Raw genomic sequence first — 14,833 nt, forward strand, 5'->3', positions numbered from 1 at the left:
GAAGTCAAAATATACATAAAAACAGTATATATATGATATAAAATATACATACATGTGTATATGTGTGCCTGCATTTTAAAGGCCTTAAGGAAGTACAGCCAAAGGATTAGGGTATCTGTTTCTGAGAACTGGGATCACTGTTGGTGTCTGTTTCTACACACTTTTGGATTTTCTGAATTTTCCTAAATGAACATACATGACTTTATACTCATAGGAGAAACAATACATGTTTTTTTTAATAAGAGAAGAATTATGTGAAAATTAGTCTGATCTTTGATATGCAGAAACATTTTTATGAGCATAAAAGAATGCAAGTAATTTAATAGATAAGTTTGATTTCCACTGACAAATTTCTCTATCAATAAACATTATTAAAAGGCTAAAAGCAAGCTGTTAATGTTTTCTAAAAATATTACAGACATAGGTAAACTGCATTGTTCTGAGAGCACATATAATTGACCTCATTTTGTTTTAAAAATTTATAGGTAAATATTATAATGAGGAACTACTGGAAGAAAATACACTCTACTTCTATCAGTGCTTCTGTCTGGAATTGGGGATGTTTTAAATATTTTTCTTTCACTTTTCTGCACTTTCCAACTTTCTACACAGACAGCAGTTGTGTGTCTTGCAATCATAGGATACACATTCCTTGTCATAAAGCGCGGGGTCTGAGCACCAGCCCTGCTGTCCATGCCAGGGCCTGCCACTGCATGGGAGCCTACTCTCATGGGAGGTTCCTGGGCAGGGGTGTGCACAGCTAATTCTCTGTCACTGACTGAAACTCTTACATTTGGGGAGTTGTCTAGAAAGACCAGTAGATATATTCTAGGCAACTTCAATGCCCTGGTGAGAGGCCAACCAGATTTCCCATGTCCAATTCTGGTAATGAGAGTGACCCACTCAGAAAACTAAAAAAGTAAAAACAGTGAAATTTAATTTAATAAGTCCATGTACTGAGATTGAAACAAAAATCCTTTTATAAATTATTGCAAGTTGCTAGTAAAGTCTATCAATATAATTTAAAAAGATTGAAGCATGGGTGTGCATATCTATATTCACACACATGGAATATAGTCTATCTTAAATAGGAAAATGAAACGAAAAATGCCCCCTCCTGGGATGTGGGCAGGTGCTGTGAGCATGACACTGAACTTCTAAGTGGCGGAAACTTGCAATCAGGGATGCGTGGGAACATCAAGGGCCTGCTGTCCCAGGCCAGGGAAGGTGGCTGGCATGCCATGCAGGACAATGCCAGGCCGGAGGTCAGGTGAGAGTCTCTCAGGGTCTGTGTTCCTTGGCTTTGTTGACCATGTCATCACTATGCATTGACCTCAGGATGCTGTGTTTTGATGTGGAGGAGTAAAGAAGTTCAACCCCCTGGCTACCTCCTTCTCTTTTTTTGCTGCGACCATCACCAAGAGTGTAATTACTTACAAACAGTAATTGCACTGGTGGATTCTGTGGTAGGAATGAAGTTGAATCATGCTTGCTCGTCCTCCCTCTGCAGATGCTCTTTTAAACTCTAGTCACCCTTGACTTCCTGTTGGCACTGCAGAACTCTGAATTTGCTCTGCTGCAGGGGGTGAGTTAATGAGATACTTGGTCTCCCAGATCTGGAGAAATGTGCAGTTAAGGCTGTCCTCCTCTTCAAGTCAGATCTTTTCTATGGCCTGTTTAATTTTTGGGTAAAAATGGTGGCATGTACTCTTCTTCTTTTATTGAGATTTGTTGAAGCGTGAGCTCCTATTTAGCAAAAATGGGACCTATGAGTAGAATCCTAGGAGCTACATTTCCAAGTGTGTCCCACTGCAAAACCACCTGTGTTACTTCAAGTCATGATTAAATGGTCTTTGGAAGTAGTGGGCTAAAACATCTCGCTGGGTGGTCCATGGCTGCTGCCCCCACTCTCTACTGGTCTCTGCTCACTCATTCTCTCCCGCCAGAGGAGCCCCAGAAGCCATGACTGCATGTCTTGCAGAAGGAGCCACTCTTAGTGGAGCCTTTGGGGTCCGAGCCCCACCCCTGCCCAATGAGGGAGGACAGCTAGGAATCTCCCTGCTTTCAGACTGATGGGCCTGGCCATTCTGTAAAATGAACATTAAAACTCTTATGTAAAATGTCAGCAGTGTCTAAGTGCAAGGATGACAAGGACTATCGAATGTGTGGATGTGTGTGGGTAGCTGTGGGAGGGGTAAAAGGCAAGGGCACGGGGCCCTTGTGTAGGGATGGGGGCCTCATTGGGATCTAGAAGAAAACTCTCCCTCCCTTAGGTGTCTGCTGACAGTTTTCAAGCTGTTGGAATGTGGAGGGTGTTCTTGTCTGAGAGAGGGCGTTGGGAGGACAAAAGCATCGCTCAGTAAGGGAGGGCTTCTATTCTTGGGAGATGCTCTGGTTGGAACACTAAGATTCCATGAAATTCCTCTGCGCCTTAAAGTAGGAAAATTACAAACAGTATCTCAAATAAGAGCATGACTATTTGTGTATATGGCTGAATCGTTAAAAGGAATAAAATTTTGCTTGTTAATTTTGAAAAATCATTTCTAGTCTGGGCTTTTAAAATGTCTTTCTAATGATAAAATTCTGTTGTGGGTTGTGGTAGCATATGTGATGCTAGGGTGTTGCTTTCAGACTACTGACGATGCGAGAGCCAGGCTATGACTCCCGTGGCCCCGGCATGGTCAGCAGTGACTCTCACCCTGTGGCACCCTGACCTCTGAACAGATGGTGAGGTCTAATCAGACATGTTCTGATTGTGTTTTTTCCTGATTAATTGAATTACAAGTCTCTTGCGGTAGGTACAATGTCTTTTTTTTCTCTCTCTCTCTCTTTTTTTCCCTGTCCAATAAGTATTATTTCTTTCTGTGATTTTGAAAAAAGAGAGAGTACCACAGATGTAGAGAGAGGTGTGCACATCCTGGGCCTCCTAGCAAACTCTTCTTAAACTTCTGTCCATTCTCCTTCAGGGTCCTGCCCCTTAGGGAGTGGAGCCCCAACCTGCGTGCAGGCCCCTTGCTTCATGCAGCTGCCTGTCTGTCTCTTTGTGCATGCACCCGTCCATCATGTGCTGAGGGCCTGTCTCCCACAAAGCGCTTGTCCAGGCATGGAGGTATGACAGGGAACGCATAGCCCCACTCCCTGCTGCTGTGGGGTTCCCTTCTACTGTGTGTGAGAGACCAAAAACAAAGGAAATGACTTAAAAACACAACAGGCACATGCCAGGTGGATTAGAACAGGAAGACTGATGAAGAGGTGGGGAAACTCCTGGCAGGTGGTCCCGGGAGGCCTTTCTGAGGATGTGGTGGTCGAGCTGGTGGCATGAGGGAACCCACACACAGTGCCCCAGCTGGAGCAGACCAGAGGTGGGGTGAGCCTGGTGAGGTGGAGGGAGAGAAACAGGGGGGCAGCTGGGGACGAGGTGAGGAAGGGTGTGGGTGAGATGCGCTCAGGAGAACAGTGTCAGCTGTGTGGGCCCTCCCAGGAGTTTGGGTGTGATTCCTGAGTGCAGTGGGAAGTCAGATCCACCTCCCCATTTTCTGAAGCTCATCTGGCTTCAGGGATGCAGGGGAGGCAGGTTCTTTGGGAGGCTGCAGCTATGGTGCGGGGGATGAAGTGGGGGATCTCAGAGGCTATGCTAAGGCAGAGCTTACAGAACTTGCTGGAGGAGGGGTCAGGTGGAGTGAAGAGGACAGGGGATGACTCCCAGGGGTCTGAGCAACTGAGGTGAGATAACCTCAGAAGGGTCAGGTTTGGGGGTGAGAGGAAGTCCAGGATTGGTCTTGGACAATAGATCTAGACATCCTTGGGCAGGCAGGCAGTAGATACAGGAGCTCAGGGGAGAGGATAGGGATAGGGAGATTAATTTAGGGAATTATCAGTAGAGAAAGAGTATTTATGGCTCTAGACTGAGTGGGCTAACCTAGGGAAGTGAGTGTAGTCAGTAGAGAGGAGCCAAGGACTTCTGGCCTTTATATTACTGTTGTTGTGTGATTTTACTTCTACATTGTTATAAACCCTGCAATACGTTGTTATTATTTTTGCTTTAAATAGTCTATTATCTTTTAAAACAATCTTAAAAATTAAGAAAAAATGCTTTTATATTTATTCATGGATTTCTGTTTCCAGTGCTTTTCATTTCTTTTTGTAGATTTAGATTTCCTTCTGATATCATTTTCCTTTTGTGTCATGGACTTGCTTTAATATTATTTGTGGTTCAGTGTGTTGGTGATGAATTGTTTTAGCTTTTGTTTGTTTGTATTTGAAAGTTATTTTTACTGTGTATGGTATTTCAGGTTGGCAATTTTTTCCTTCATTGCTTTAGAGATGTCATTCCATTGTCTTCTGGTTTGCATTGTTTCTGAGAAGTCCTCTGTCTACCATGTCTGGGTTTGTCCCTTTGCACATGTTCCTTTTTTCTGCCTGCTTTTAAGATTTTCTCTTTAGGTAAGTTGATTATGATGTGTCCTGGTTTAATTCCTTCATGTTTTCTTCTGCTTGGGGATTGCTGACCTTGTATCTATGGGTTCCTAATTTTCATCAATTTTTGAAAAATTTTTGTCATTATTTCTTTAAATGTGTTTTTGTCCCATCTTTCCTTCTCCTCTGCATCTCCAATTATACACATATTTCTGCCTTTTTTTTTTCTTTTTTTTTTAGGGAAGAGGGGATCTTCCTTTCTCTGTGTTTCATTTTGAATGGTTTCTGTCTGTGCAGGTTGTTTCATCTGCACATCAACTCGTTTCTCCTTCTGTAGTGTCTAATGTGATGTTAATCCCATCCAGTGTATTTTTCGTCTCAGATATATTTTTCATCTCTAGATGTTTGATTTGGGTCTTTTTTTATGCTTTTCATGTCCCTCCTTGGCATGTTGTGCTTTCTTCTATCTTCTTGAACATATACGATGCATTTATAATAGCTGTTTTAAGGACCTTGTATACTAATTATTTCCTTATGAAATTTCTGGATATTTTTCTTATTGATCAACTATTCTCATAATGAGATATATTTGCATCCTTCTTTGCCTGCCTAGTAATTTTTGAATGAATGAAAGACATTGTGAATTTTATGTTGTTAGGTTCTGTGTTTTTAAAAATATTTTCAACTTTCTTTTTGTAATGTATCTAATTTACTTGGAAAGTCTAAATCCTTTTGTGGCTTGTTGTTGAACCTTGTTAGTCAGTACAGGCATACCTCAGAGATATTGTGGGTTTAGTTCCAGATCACTGCAATAAAGCAAATATCAAAATAAAATGAGTCATCAGAATTTTTTGGTTTCCTAGTGCATATAAAAGTTATGTTTACACTATACTGTAGTCTATTAAGTGTGCAATAACAGTAAATCTAGAAAACAATGTACATACATTAATTAAAAAATACTTTATTGCTAAAAGTTGTTAACTGACATCTGAGCCTTCAGTGAGTCATCGCTTTTGCTGGTGGAGAGTCTTGCCTCCATGTTGTTGGCTGCTGACTGATCAGGCTGGTGGTTGCTGAAGGTTGGGGTGGCTGTGGCAATTTCTTAAATAAAAGAATGAAGTGTGTCATATCAATTGACCCTTCCTTTCTTGAATGATTTCTCTGTAGCATGTGATGGTGTTTGATAGCATTTTATCCACAGTAGAACTTATTTTAAAATTGGAGTAGTTGGTCCTCTCAAACCCTGCCACTGCTTTATCAACTAAATTTGTGTAATATTCTAAATCCTTTGTTGTCATTTCAACAGTCTTCACAGCATCTTCACCAGGAGTAGGTTCTATCTCAAGAAATAACTTTCTTTGCTTATTTAAGAAGCAACTCCTCATTCATTAAAGTTTTATCATGAGATTGCAGCAGTTGAGTCACATCTTCAGGCTCCACTTCTAATTCTAGTTCTCTTGCTATTTCCACGACATCTGCAGGAACCTCTCCACTGCAGTCTTGAACTCTCTCAAAGTCATCCATAAGGGTTGGAATCAACTTCTTCCAAATTCCTGTTAATATTGATATTTTGACCTCTTCCCATGAATCACGAATGTTCTTAATGGCATCTAGAATGGTGAATCTTTTCCAGAAGGTTTTCCGTTTACTTTTCCCAGATCTGTCAGAGAAATCACTATCTATGGCAGCTGTAGCCTTACAATATGTGTTTCTTAAATAATAAGACTTGAAAGTTGCAATTATTCCTTGATTCATGGGTGCAGAATGGATGTTGTGTCAGCAGGCATGAAAACAACATTAATCTCATTGTACATCTCTATCATAGCTTTTGGGTGACCAGGTATATTGTCAGTGAATAGTTATATTTTGAAAGGAAACTTTTTTTCTGAGCAGTAGGTCTCAATGGTGGGCTTAAAATATTCAGTAAACCATGTTGTCAACAGATGTGCTGTCATCCATGCTTTGTTGTTCCATTTATAAAGCACAGGCAGAGTAGATGTAGCCTAATTCTTAAGGGCCCTAGGATTTTCGAAATGGTGAACATTGGCTTCAACTTAAATCACCAGCTGCATTAACCCCTAACAAGAGTCGGTCTGTCCTTTGAAGCTTTGAAACCAGGCACTGACTTCTCCTCTCTGGCTGTGAAAGTCCTAGATGGCATCTTCTTCCAATATAAGGCTGTTTCTTGTATGTTGAGAAGCTGTTGTTTGATATAGGCACCTTCATTAATGACCTTAGCTAGATCTTCTGGATAACTTGCTGCAGCTTCTCCATCAGCACTTCCTGATTCATCTTGTACTTTTATGTTATGGAGACAGCTTCTTTCCTTAAAACTGATGAACCTACCTCTGCTAGCTTCCAGCTTTTCTTCTGCAGCTTCCTCACCTCACAGAACCTTCATAGAATTGAAGAGTTAGGGCCTTGCTCTAGATTAGGCGTTGGCTTAAGGGAATGTTGTCGCTGTTTGATCTTCTATCCCGACCACTAAAACTTTCTCCATATCAACAATAAGACTGTTTCACTTTCTTATCATTCGTGTGTTCATTGGAGTAGCACTTTTAATTTCCTTCAAGAACTTTTCCTTTGCATTCACAACTTGGCTAACTGTTTGGCACAAAAGGCCTAGCTTTTAGCCTATCTCAGCTTTTAACATGCCTTCCTCACTAAACTTAATCATTTCTAGCTTTTGATTTAAAGTGAGAGATGTGCTACTCTTCCTTTCACTTGAACACTCAGAGGCCATTGTAAGCTTATTAATTGCCCTAATTTCAATATTATTGTGTCTTGGAACAGGGAAGCCTGAGGAGAGGGAGAGAGATGGGGGAGCAGCCAGTCAGCGGAGCAGTGAGCACACACACATTTATTGATTGTTTGCTGTCTTATATGGGCGCAGTTCCTGATGTCCCAAAATAATTACAATAGTAACATCAAAGATCACTGATCACAGACTACCATAACAGATAGAATAATAATGAAAAAGTTGGAAATATTGTGAGAATTACCAAAATATGACACAGAAACACGAAGTGAGCAAATGCTGTTGGAAAAATGGTACCAATAGACTTGCTCAACGCATGCTTGCCACAAACCTTCAATTTGTAAAAAAACACATCTGCGAAGCACAGTAAAATGAGGTATGTATGTACTTAGTTTGGTACATCATGTACTGCAGAATGATGTTTTGCTCAATGACGGACCACATAAGATTAGCATCATATAGCCTAGGTGTGTAATAGGCTACACCATCTAGGTTTGTGTAAGTACACACTGTGATGTTTGCACAGTGATGAGATTGCCTAACAAAGTATTTCTCAGAATGTGTCCCCGTCGTTAAGCGACGTGTAACTGTATACCAGTTAGTTTAGTGCTGACACGGCCCTGCTGCTGAGGTGATGCTCTTCCAGGTGCTCGGCCCAGTGGCCCCTCTGTTACAGGGTTTCTCCAGTCTGGTTGTTGGGAGTGCGAATCATTCTTCAAGCTGTGAGAGCCAAAGTTGCTTTTTGTCCTGCTTCTTTGTGTTGGTTCTTTCCCTGGCAGCGGGTAGTTTGCTCACTTGCACATGCTGGTTGGTGTCCAGGCAAACACTCAAGTGAGGCCCCTCAGTCTCTGGAGCATTTCTCTGTGTGACTCTCTCCTTTCTGGTACTCTGCCCTGCTCATTCTAGCTGCTGTTGCCTCCCTGAATCTCAACTCTGTTTCCTCATCTCAGGACTCCCCTGACTTTGCTTGGGTTCCTCCTTGCTATCCTGTGGCCTGGAAACTTTCCTCAAGCTGTAGGATGGGCAATCAGGATACATCACATCTGTTTTCCTTCTCTCAGGGATCGTTGTCCTGTGCTCCCTATTGTCCCGTGTCTGAGCACCCTTGCCTCATGCCTTTTGTCTGTTTTTTCATTGTTTGAGGCAGGAGAGTCAATCTGATCCCTCTTCTTTTGTCATGGCTGAAAGTGATGTCCTCCTTTGGTGGTTTCTAATGTTCCCCTTGTCTTTAGTCAGCACTGGACAGAGGCCTTGGGGCTGCCTGTGGGAGTCTCTGGCAGTGTTGTTGGCCTTCGCATGAGTCTTTGCACAGGCAGGGCTCCTTGATCCTGTCATCTAGGGGAAGCTCTCTTCAGGCTTGGAGCTGAGACCATATGGGCGTCTGCAGTGTTCCACCTACACCTCATTGCTTACCACTTGATTAAGTTTGCTGTCTTATATGGGCGCAGTCCTCTCTTTACCACTCCCCACAGTTTTAGAGCAATTTGAGACTCAACACTGCCCCAGACTTCCATCAGGTTTAGGACTGTGGGTCAAGGTTTGGGGGAGTCTGGGACTCTGAGCATTTATTGGTATCTTTTATGTTCCAGACTCAGTTTAGAATTGAACCACTTTTTTATGGAATTCTTTCTCTGGGAAACTGCCTTTGACCTTTCAAAAAACTGATATATGACTACATTCTTTTAATAAATTACTTTGGTTGGATAAAATTTGATATCTAAGGTGATATCTAATTTGATATCTAAGGTGGTAGATCAGTTTTTGGGTTATTTTCAACCTACGATTTCCAATTATAATTTTTTTTTAACCTATTTACAGGGCTGTCTACAGAGAGAGAAGATCTTCATGTGTTTCCATGTAAGTAGTGCTTCTTACAGTACCGTCAGAGTGGTCGTGTTTTTAAATTGAGTGATTCTGTCTACATCAGTTGATTTTTAAATTCTTGCTTGCATATGAAGCCACGTGTCTTGTTGCCCCTCCCTGTAGAATGGTTTTATGTCACATGAGGGACCTGTTACAGATCAGGGTGCAACAGCAGCATCAGTGGCATGCATGATTTCCCCTCTGGCTTCTGTAGAACCAAGATTTAAGAAGAGGCAGTTTCCTCTTTTTCTAGTAACCTCTCTTCTCCAAAGTTAACCTGACCAAACTTTCCAGCAGGGGGCCTGAGGGCCAGTTGGTAGCATGCACTGAGCAGACCCGTGTCTTTGTCCCAAGCTCCAGCAGTGCCCACTGGCCAGGCAGTGATGAGTGTGCACTGTGATGGCACGTCCAGGCAGTGTGAACACCTCTTTGTGGCCATGACTCCAGTTTTGCAAAACTACCTTGAAATGATTCCTTTTAAATTTACCTTAAGACATCTTCATTTTTCTAAAGCTTATAAATGTTGTTTTCTCAAAGTTTATGGCAGGAAACTTGGTTTTCAGCAGCCTTGCAGGGAATGCTAATGTGGTCATAGTAGCAGCTAATGTTTATGAGCCGCCTGATTTGTGCCAGCTCTGCTGATCAGAATACTTCACATCTGATTCCTCACTCAGTCCTCACAGTGCCCTGTGAGGCAGATACTGTTGGTCTACCCAGTTTCTGAGGCTCGGAGAGGTCACATCACTGTGGTGGTCAGTGGTGAGATTGGGATTTGAGCTGAGGCCTCTGATCTCAGGAGCCTGAGTCCAATTCATGATGGTAGGATAAGTGGGAGCTGCCTTGTTGATTGGGATGTGGGCCCTGAACTCAGTGTCTGTCCTTCCCTGTGGTCTTGATGGCAGCCCGGAATGGCCACAATGGAGTCCTGAGCTCAGCGATTCTGGTCAGAGAGCACTGCAGGCGCAGCCCACTGACTTTCTGGAGCCTATGGCCTGCAGCAGAGCTGAGACTTAGTCAGCAGCCCCCTCGGGAGAGACAGTGGTGAGGAGTCATGGAGCACGTGCACACAGAGCTGGTGCGTAAATGGAATCCTGACTGACGTCTGAAGAGGAGAGTTCCTAATGAACAAAGGCCTGAACAAAGACCTTGTTTGCTCTTCATTCATTCAGCAGATATTTACGGAATGCCTGTGATGTGTGGGCACTCTTCTGGAATTCCGGCTTCTTTTAGCATACATCAGTGTAATAAGTAACCCCGTTACATAGCTGTCAGGTGGTGACGCTTGCAGTGGAGGAAATAAAGAAGGGTGAGGGTGTTCAGTGTTGGGTGTGATTTAGGATAGGTGGTCAGACAGGCGAGTGAGAAGGGGGCATCTCAGCAGACCCTTGCAGGAGGTGCAGGAGCGAGCACTGTGGGTGTTGGAGAGTAAATGGCTCTGGGCCCAAGGGGAGCTGGAGCAGAGGCTCTGGATGATGTGCCTGGTGTCTGGCTGGAGCAGAGTGAGCAAAGGGACAGGGGGCAGGAGATGAGGTCAGAGGGCACCGGGGGACACATCAGGGGCCTGGAGGATCATCCTAAGGTTGGCTCTCAGTCTGCTGGGAATGGGGGCTGAGTGTGGGAGCAGTAAGCCAGGTAGTCTTTTTCTTCTCTGTGTCAGATTGTTTTTTCAAACTAAAGCAATTCTAATATCTGCTTGTTAGAGGACATCCAAATCCCTACTGGCTGGGGACCAACTTCATAACTGTGCAAATCTGGATCCAATTTTCACAGAAATCCCAAGGTCAGAGCCTTTGGGACTCAGGCATGTAAACAACATCCTGTATGTGCTGGGCCTCTTTCCCCTAGACTTTGGTGGGTCCAAATTCCTCCTCGTGACAGCCAGGGAAGCTGAATTTGGACCGAGCCTGCAGTTCTGGAAATAAACCAGTGTGCTTGGGTGGGATGGGCTGGCTCAAAGTGACCTACCTTGTCTGCATGTGCACAGCTCCATGGGCTCCACACTAGAGAGGCTCAAGGTAGCCAGGCTGAGAGGCAGAAACCAGCAATGCAATTTGAGTCATCAAGACTGCGAATCGAATTCCGGGGGGCTGCAGAATGATTCTGGGAATTCCCTGAGGCTTGGTTAAGTAAAGGCAGAGAGCTTTTTATAGGCCACCTGTGGCCTCTTCCGTGGGTAGGAAGGAGCTCTTAGGAGCATTTTGCTGGTTGGAACAGAAATGGCTCTGATTCCATTGGCAATCTGGTTGAGTCCTGTGTTGTCTTTCTGTGGGATTCCTGGGTGGTGTGATGAGCCAGAATGGAACTCATCTGCAGTGGATGTTTCCCAGGGGAAGTGGTGGCTTTGGAAGAACTTGGTTTTCCATTTGCACATCTCCGAGAACTTTCCCCACTTCCTTAGGGTGAGGTGAAGGGCAGTCTTCCGTAGTGAAGCCGTAGATGGGCCTTTCCTGGCTTCTGCACTATGCCCGTGCTTAGTTAGACACAGCTGAGACCCTGAAATCCGTCTTTGTTTTGCAGAGGGGACTGGAGCTCCCATAGCTAGTTAGTGGCAGAGCCCACTTCAACCCAGCTCAGGACTGGGCCTTTGACTGCACTAAGATCAGGAAATTTAGAAATAATGATAACGAAAACTTTGTTGAAATTTTTATTTCCTTTGAGGTCTTTTATTCTTTGTAATGCTGAATTAGTTATTTGCTTTTTACAGCCTTTTTTCTGTGTTACCCTAAGATAAGAACTTTCACTATAGAACTTTTCACTATAGAACTGGAAAATCTGGAAAATATGAAAAAAAAGCTTGAAAATTTACCTTGCGTGAGTATAGACAGGAGGACTGTGCAGAGCGCTCCTGAAGCGGGATCCTCCAGCAGGGGCCTCCTTCCTGGCTGTGTCCTTGGTGCTCCTCCGCCTTCAGCCTGCAGGTCCTGGTGGAGCCCTGTAATCACTTTCTCACAAACATCCCTAGCTCCTGCCCCTTGAGTGTGCACTCCCCACAACAGCAGTGGAGTTTTGCTGGGGAGACATAGCCCTGCAGACTGGCCAAGGGCCTTGGGATGGCCTCCACCCTTCTCCAGTCTGGTTACACCTCCCTGGAAGGTCTGCTTTTATCTGAGGCTGTTCTTGTACATCTGCTCTTTCTTCATCAGATTTATAATCCAATCAGATTTCAGTCTCAGCTGATGAAGGCACTTCATAGTTCTAAGAGAAAAGAGGTGCTTCCTTTCCCATCTTGAGTGCTGCCCTCTTGCCTCTCAGCCTGGTCTTCCCTGCACCCTCATGCAGGGAGTGTCCCGGCCCTCTCCCAGGGCAGGCTGCCTCTCCTTTACTTAGCATCAGTTCTTCTGCCTCTCCTGGGCCTCAGTTTCTTCTCCCTGGCAGATCACTTCTGGTAGCATCCCAGCTGACTTGATAACTCCCCTCTTAAAATAAAAAAAAAAATTCCTCCCAGATTTTTAGCCAGAATGGCAGATGAAATTGACAGTGACGTCTGCTTCTTCTTAAAAGTCCACTAAAATGACAGGTGAGATATTTTTAAGGGGCAGGAGCCACCATGTGATTGAGAGGGATGACAGAATTTTGGAATTTGGAAAGTAGACAGACAGAGGGACCTGGCATATCTGAAAAACAGAAAACAGAGGCAGGAGGGTGTGTGTGTGTGTTGGGGGACCAGAAAGTGAATGTATTGCATTGCAGGTGGTCCCACCAAGTCTCAGGAACGGTATTACCATATACCTCTGAAAATGGGGCTGAAATAGGGCCTTGATGGAAAGCCTGTTTATGAAGCTGTCAGACTCTCCGTCCCTCCCCCTACCTAGTCTGACAGCCCCTCCCAACCCTGGTGAAGACTGCTGGGGTCCTCCTGGGAGGGTGGACCAGGAGCCCGCTGGCACAGGAGAGAGGACTGTTCTAAATAGAACTGTGGAGATCAATACCAAAAGAGGGAAAAAGAGCCCAGAGAAAGATTCTTGTGGGACAGAGGTGGGGAGGTGGGGGGGAGGAAACCATTTTCACCATAAAACTATGTACATTTATAATTTTGTTAAAAATTAAAAGGCTACATAGCAAATACTGTTTTACAAAAATATATGAAAGCAAGGCCCTTCCACCCCTCTTGACTGCTCCTGCCAGGGCCAAACTCCACTGCATAGCCATCTGGTCCTCCCCAGTGGAGCTTTGTCCTCACCATGTGGCTAGCTTGCGTGGCCCTGCCTTGCTGAATGCAGTGGAAATTCTTTCTCCTTGGGGAGCTTGAGCTCTGCAGCTTTAGACCCGTAGAATGACCCCTTTGGTGTGTTCTTTCTCAGCCTCTACAACCCCACACTCTCCAGCTCTCCTGGTCCCACATGTATGTTGTGTGTGACCTCCTCCTGCCTGGTCACCCCTACATGTAAGCTGCTCTGTGACAGTCACAGCTCTTTCCCAGTGCTCAGAGAGGACCCTTGGGGGCTTTGGGGGACTAAGGCACTGCTGCAGATATTTTGGTCTGTTTTACCCCAGACTTTGCCTCAGGGATTAAGATGGATACGCCCTGCTGTGTCCTGCTTTGACACTGAGTGGTATAGTACAAATGTTCCCTGTTACCTAGTTTGAAAACGTTATTTTTAAAAGGCGTAATTTCCACTACCTGGATGTAGGTATTATTTAATTAAATCACTCCTTTTTTGTTTAATGTATTTGGGGTTTTTTCGTATCTGTCTCTAATATCTGTAATAATGAGGTAAGCATCTTTGTGCATAAATCAGCATCCCCTCTTCTTGAGGCAGCTTTGCAGTATTGGTCCATATGGGATTCCTGGGTCAAAGGAGATGGACATTTTAAAAGAGGCATAATGTGTAATGTCCAAATTGATCTCAAGATGGCTAGATTGTACCAGCACACAGAGCCTGTGTTGCCATATCCCTGAAAACACTGATAGTTCGTCTATTGGAACCTCTAAATGTAGAAACACACCTAATGTAAGTGTGGATTGAGCTTTCCAATGGTAGTGCAGTCTTTTTCTTATTTGTAAGCATACATGTTCTATTGAAGATATTATGTTTTTATGTTTGTGGCAGGTATTTTCCCCAGTTGAGTCATTCAGCTTTAATCAGATGTTGGTGTTTGGGCAGTTGCATCAGTATTTTCCTTATGAGGTCCTCTCCTATTGTGTTCACATTTAGAAAATCCTTTCCCATCCCGAGATGTGGGTAGTTGCTTGTATTTTCTTTTCTGTTTTTACTTTTTGCATTGACCTGTGTAATCCACTTGGGATTTAATTTGATATATATTATTAGGTGAAGATATAAGTTATTTTTCCTACATGTGTTGAAAACACTATTTACTGAAAAATACTTCATTTCCCAATGATTTGCACTGCTGCTGTTGTCTTATATGTGCATCTTCTATGAAAATATTGTATATTTTAGTGTCTGTTTCTGAATTCTCTGATCTGCTTGTTCTTGTGCTAGTACAACTGTTTTAATTTTTTTTAGCATTATGGTCTATTTATCCGATAGCCTCATTATTTTAAAAAGTATTTTGGTTATTGTTGGCTACTCACTTTCTGATGAACTTCAGAATGATTTTCAAGTTAAAAAGTTAATCAGATTAGGATTCTACTTCAAATGGCTCAAACTCATAATTTAAATTGTAAACAGCTGACATTTTAACAATACTCAGTTTCTAATATAGGAAAATATTCTATTTCTCATTTATTCTGTTATTAGCCTTCAGTTACATTGTATAGCTTTCTTACTGTAGGTTGTTTTTCTCTTTTGAACTCTTCCAACTGATTTATGTTATCTGGTTATTGTAATTGAG

At 43.4% G+C, this 14,833-nt stretch overlaps 1 protein-coding gene across 44 annotated transcripts in view; it reads left to right on the top strand.

Annotated features, from left to right (window-relative positions):
* The window catches only part of PCBP3 (poly(rC) binding protein 3), a 319,960-nt gene that overhangs the window by 129,830 nt on the left and 175,297 nt on the right, over window positions 1–14,833 (top strand). For 22 of the 44 annotated variants that reach the window (XM_070489045.1, XM_070489054.1, XM_070489086.1 and 19 more), the window contains exon 2: window positions 8,993–9,031. The exons of 18 other annotated variants lie outside the window; for them this stretch is intronic. The gene's annotated coding sequence lies outside the window, so the exon portion shown is untranslated. Of the gene's footprint in view, window positions 1–8,992; window positions 9,036–14,833 lie in introns of all 44 variants that reach the window. 4 more of the 44 variants (XM_070489050.1, XM_070489046.1, XM_070489059.1 and 1 more) reach the window with 1 other exon arrangement.

The sequence above is a fragment of the Equus asinus genome, chromosome 18, assembly GCF_041296235.1.
Source record: "Equus asinus isolate D_3611 breed Donkey chromosome 18, EquAss-T2T_v2, whole genome shotgun sequence".
Classification (NCBI taxonomy): Eukaryota; Metazoa; Chordata; class Mammalia; order Perissodactyla; family Equidae; genus Equus; species Equus asinus.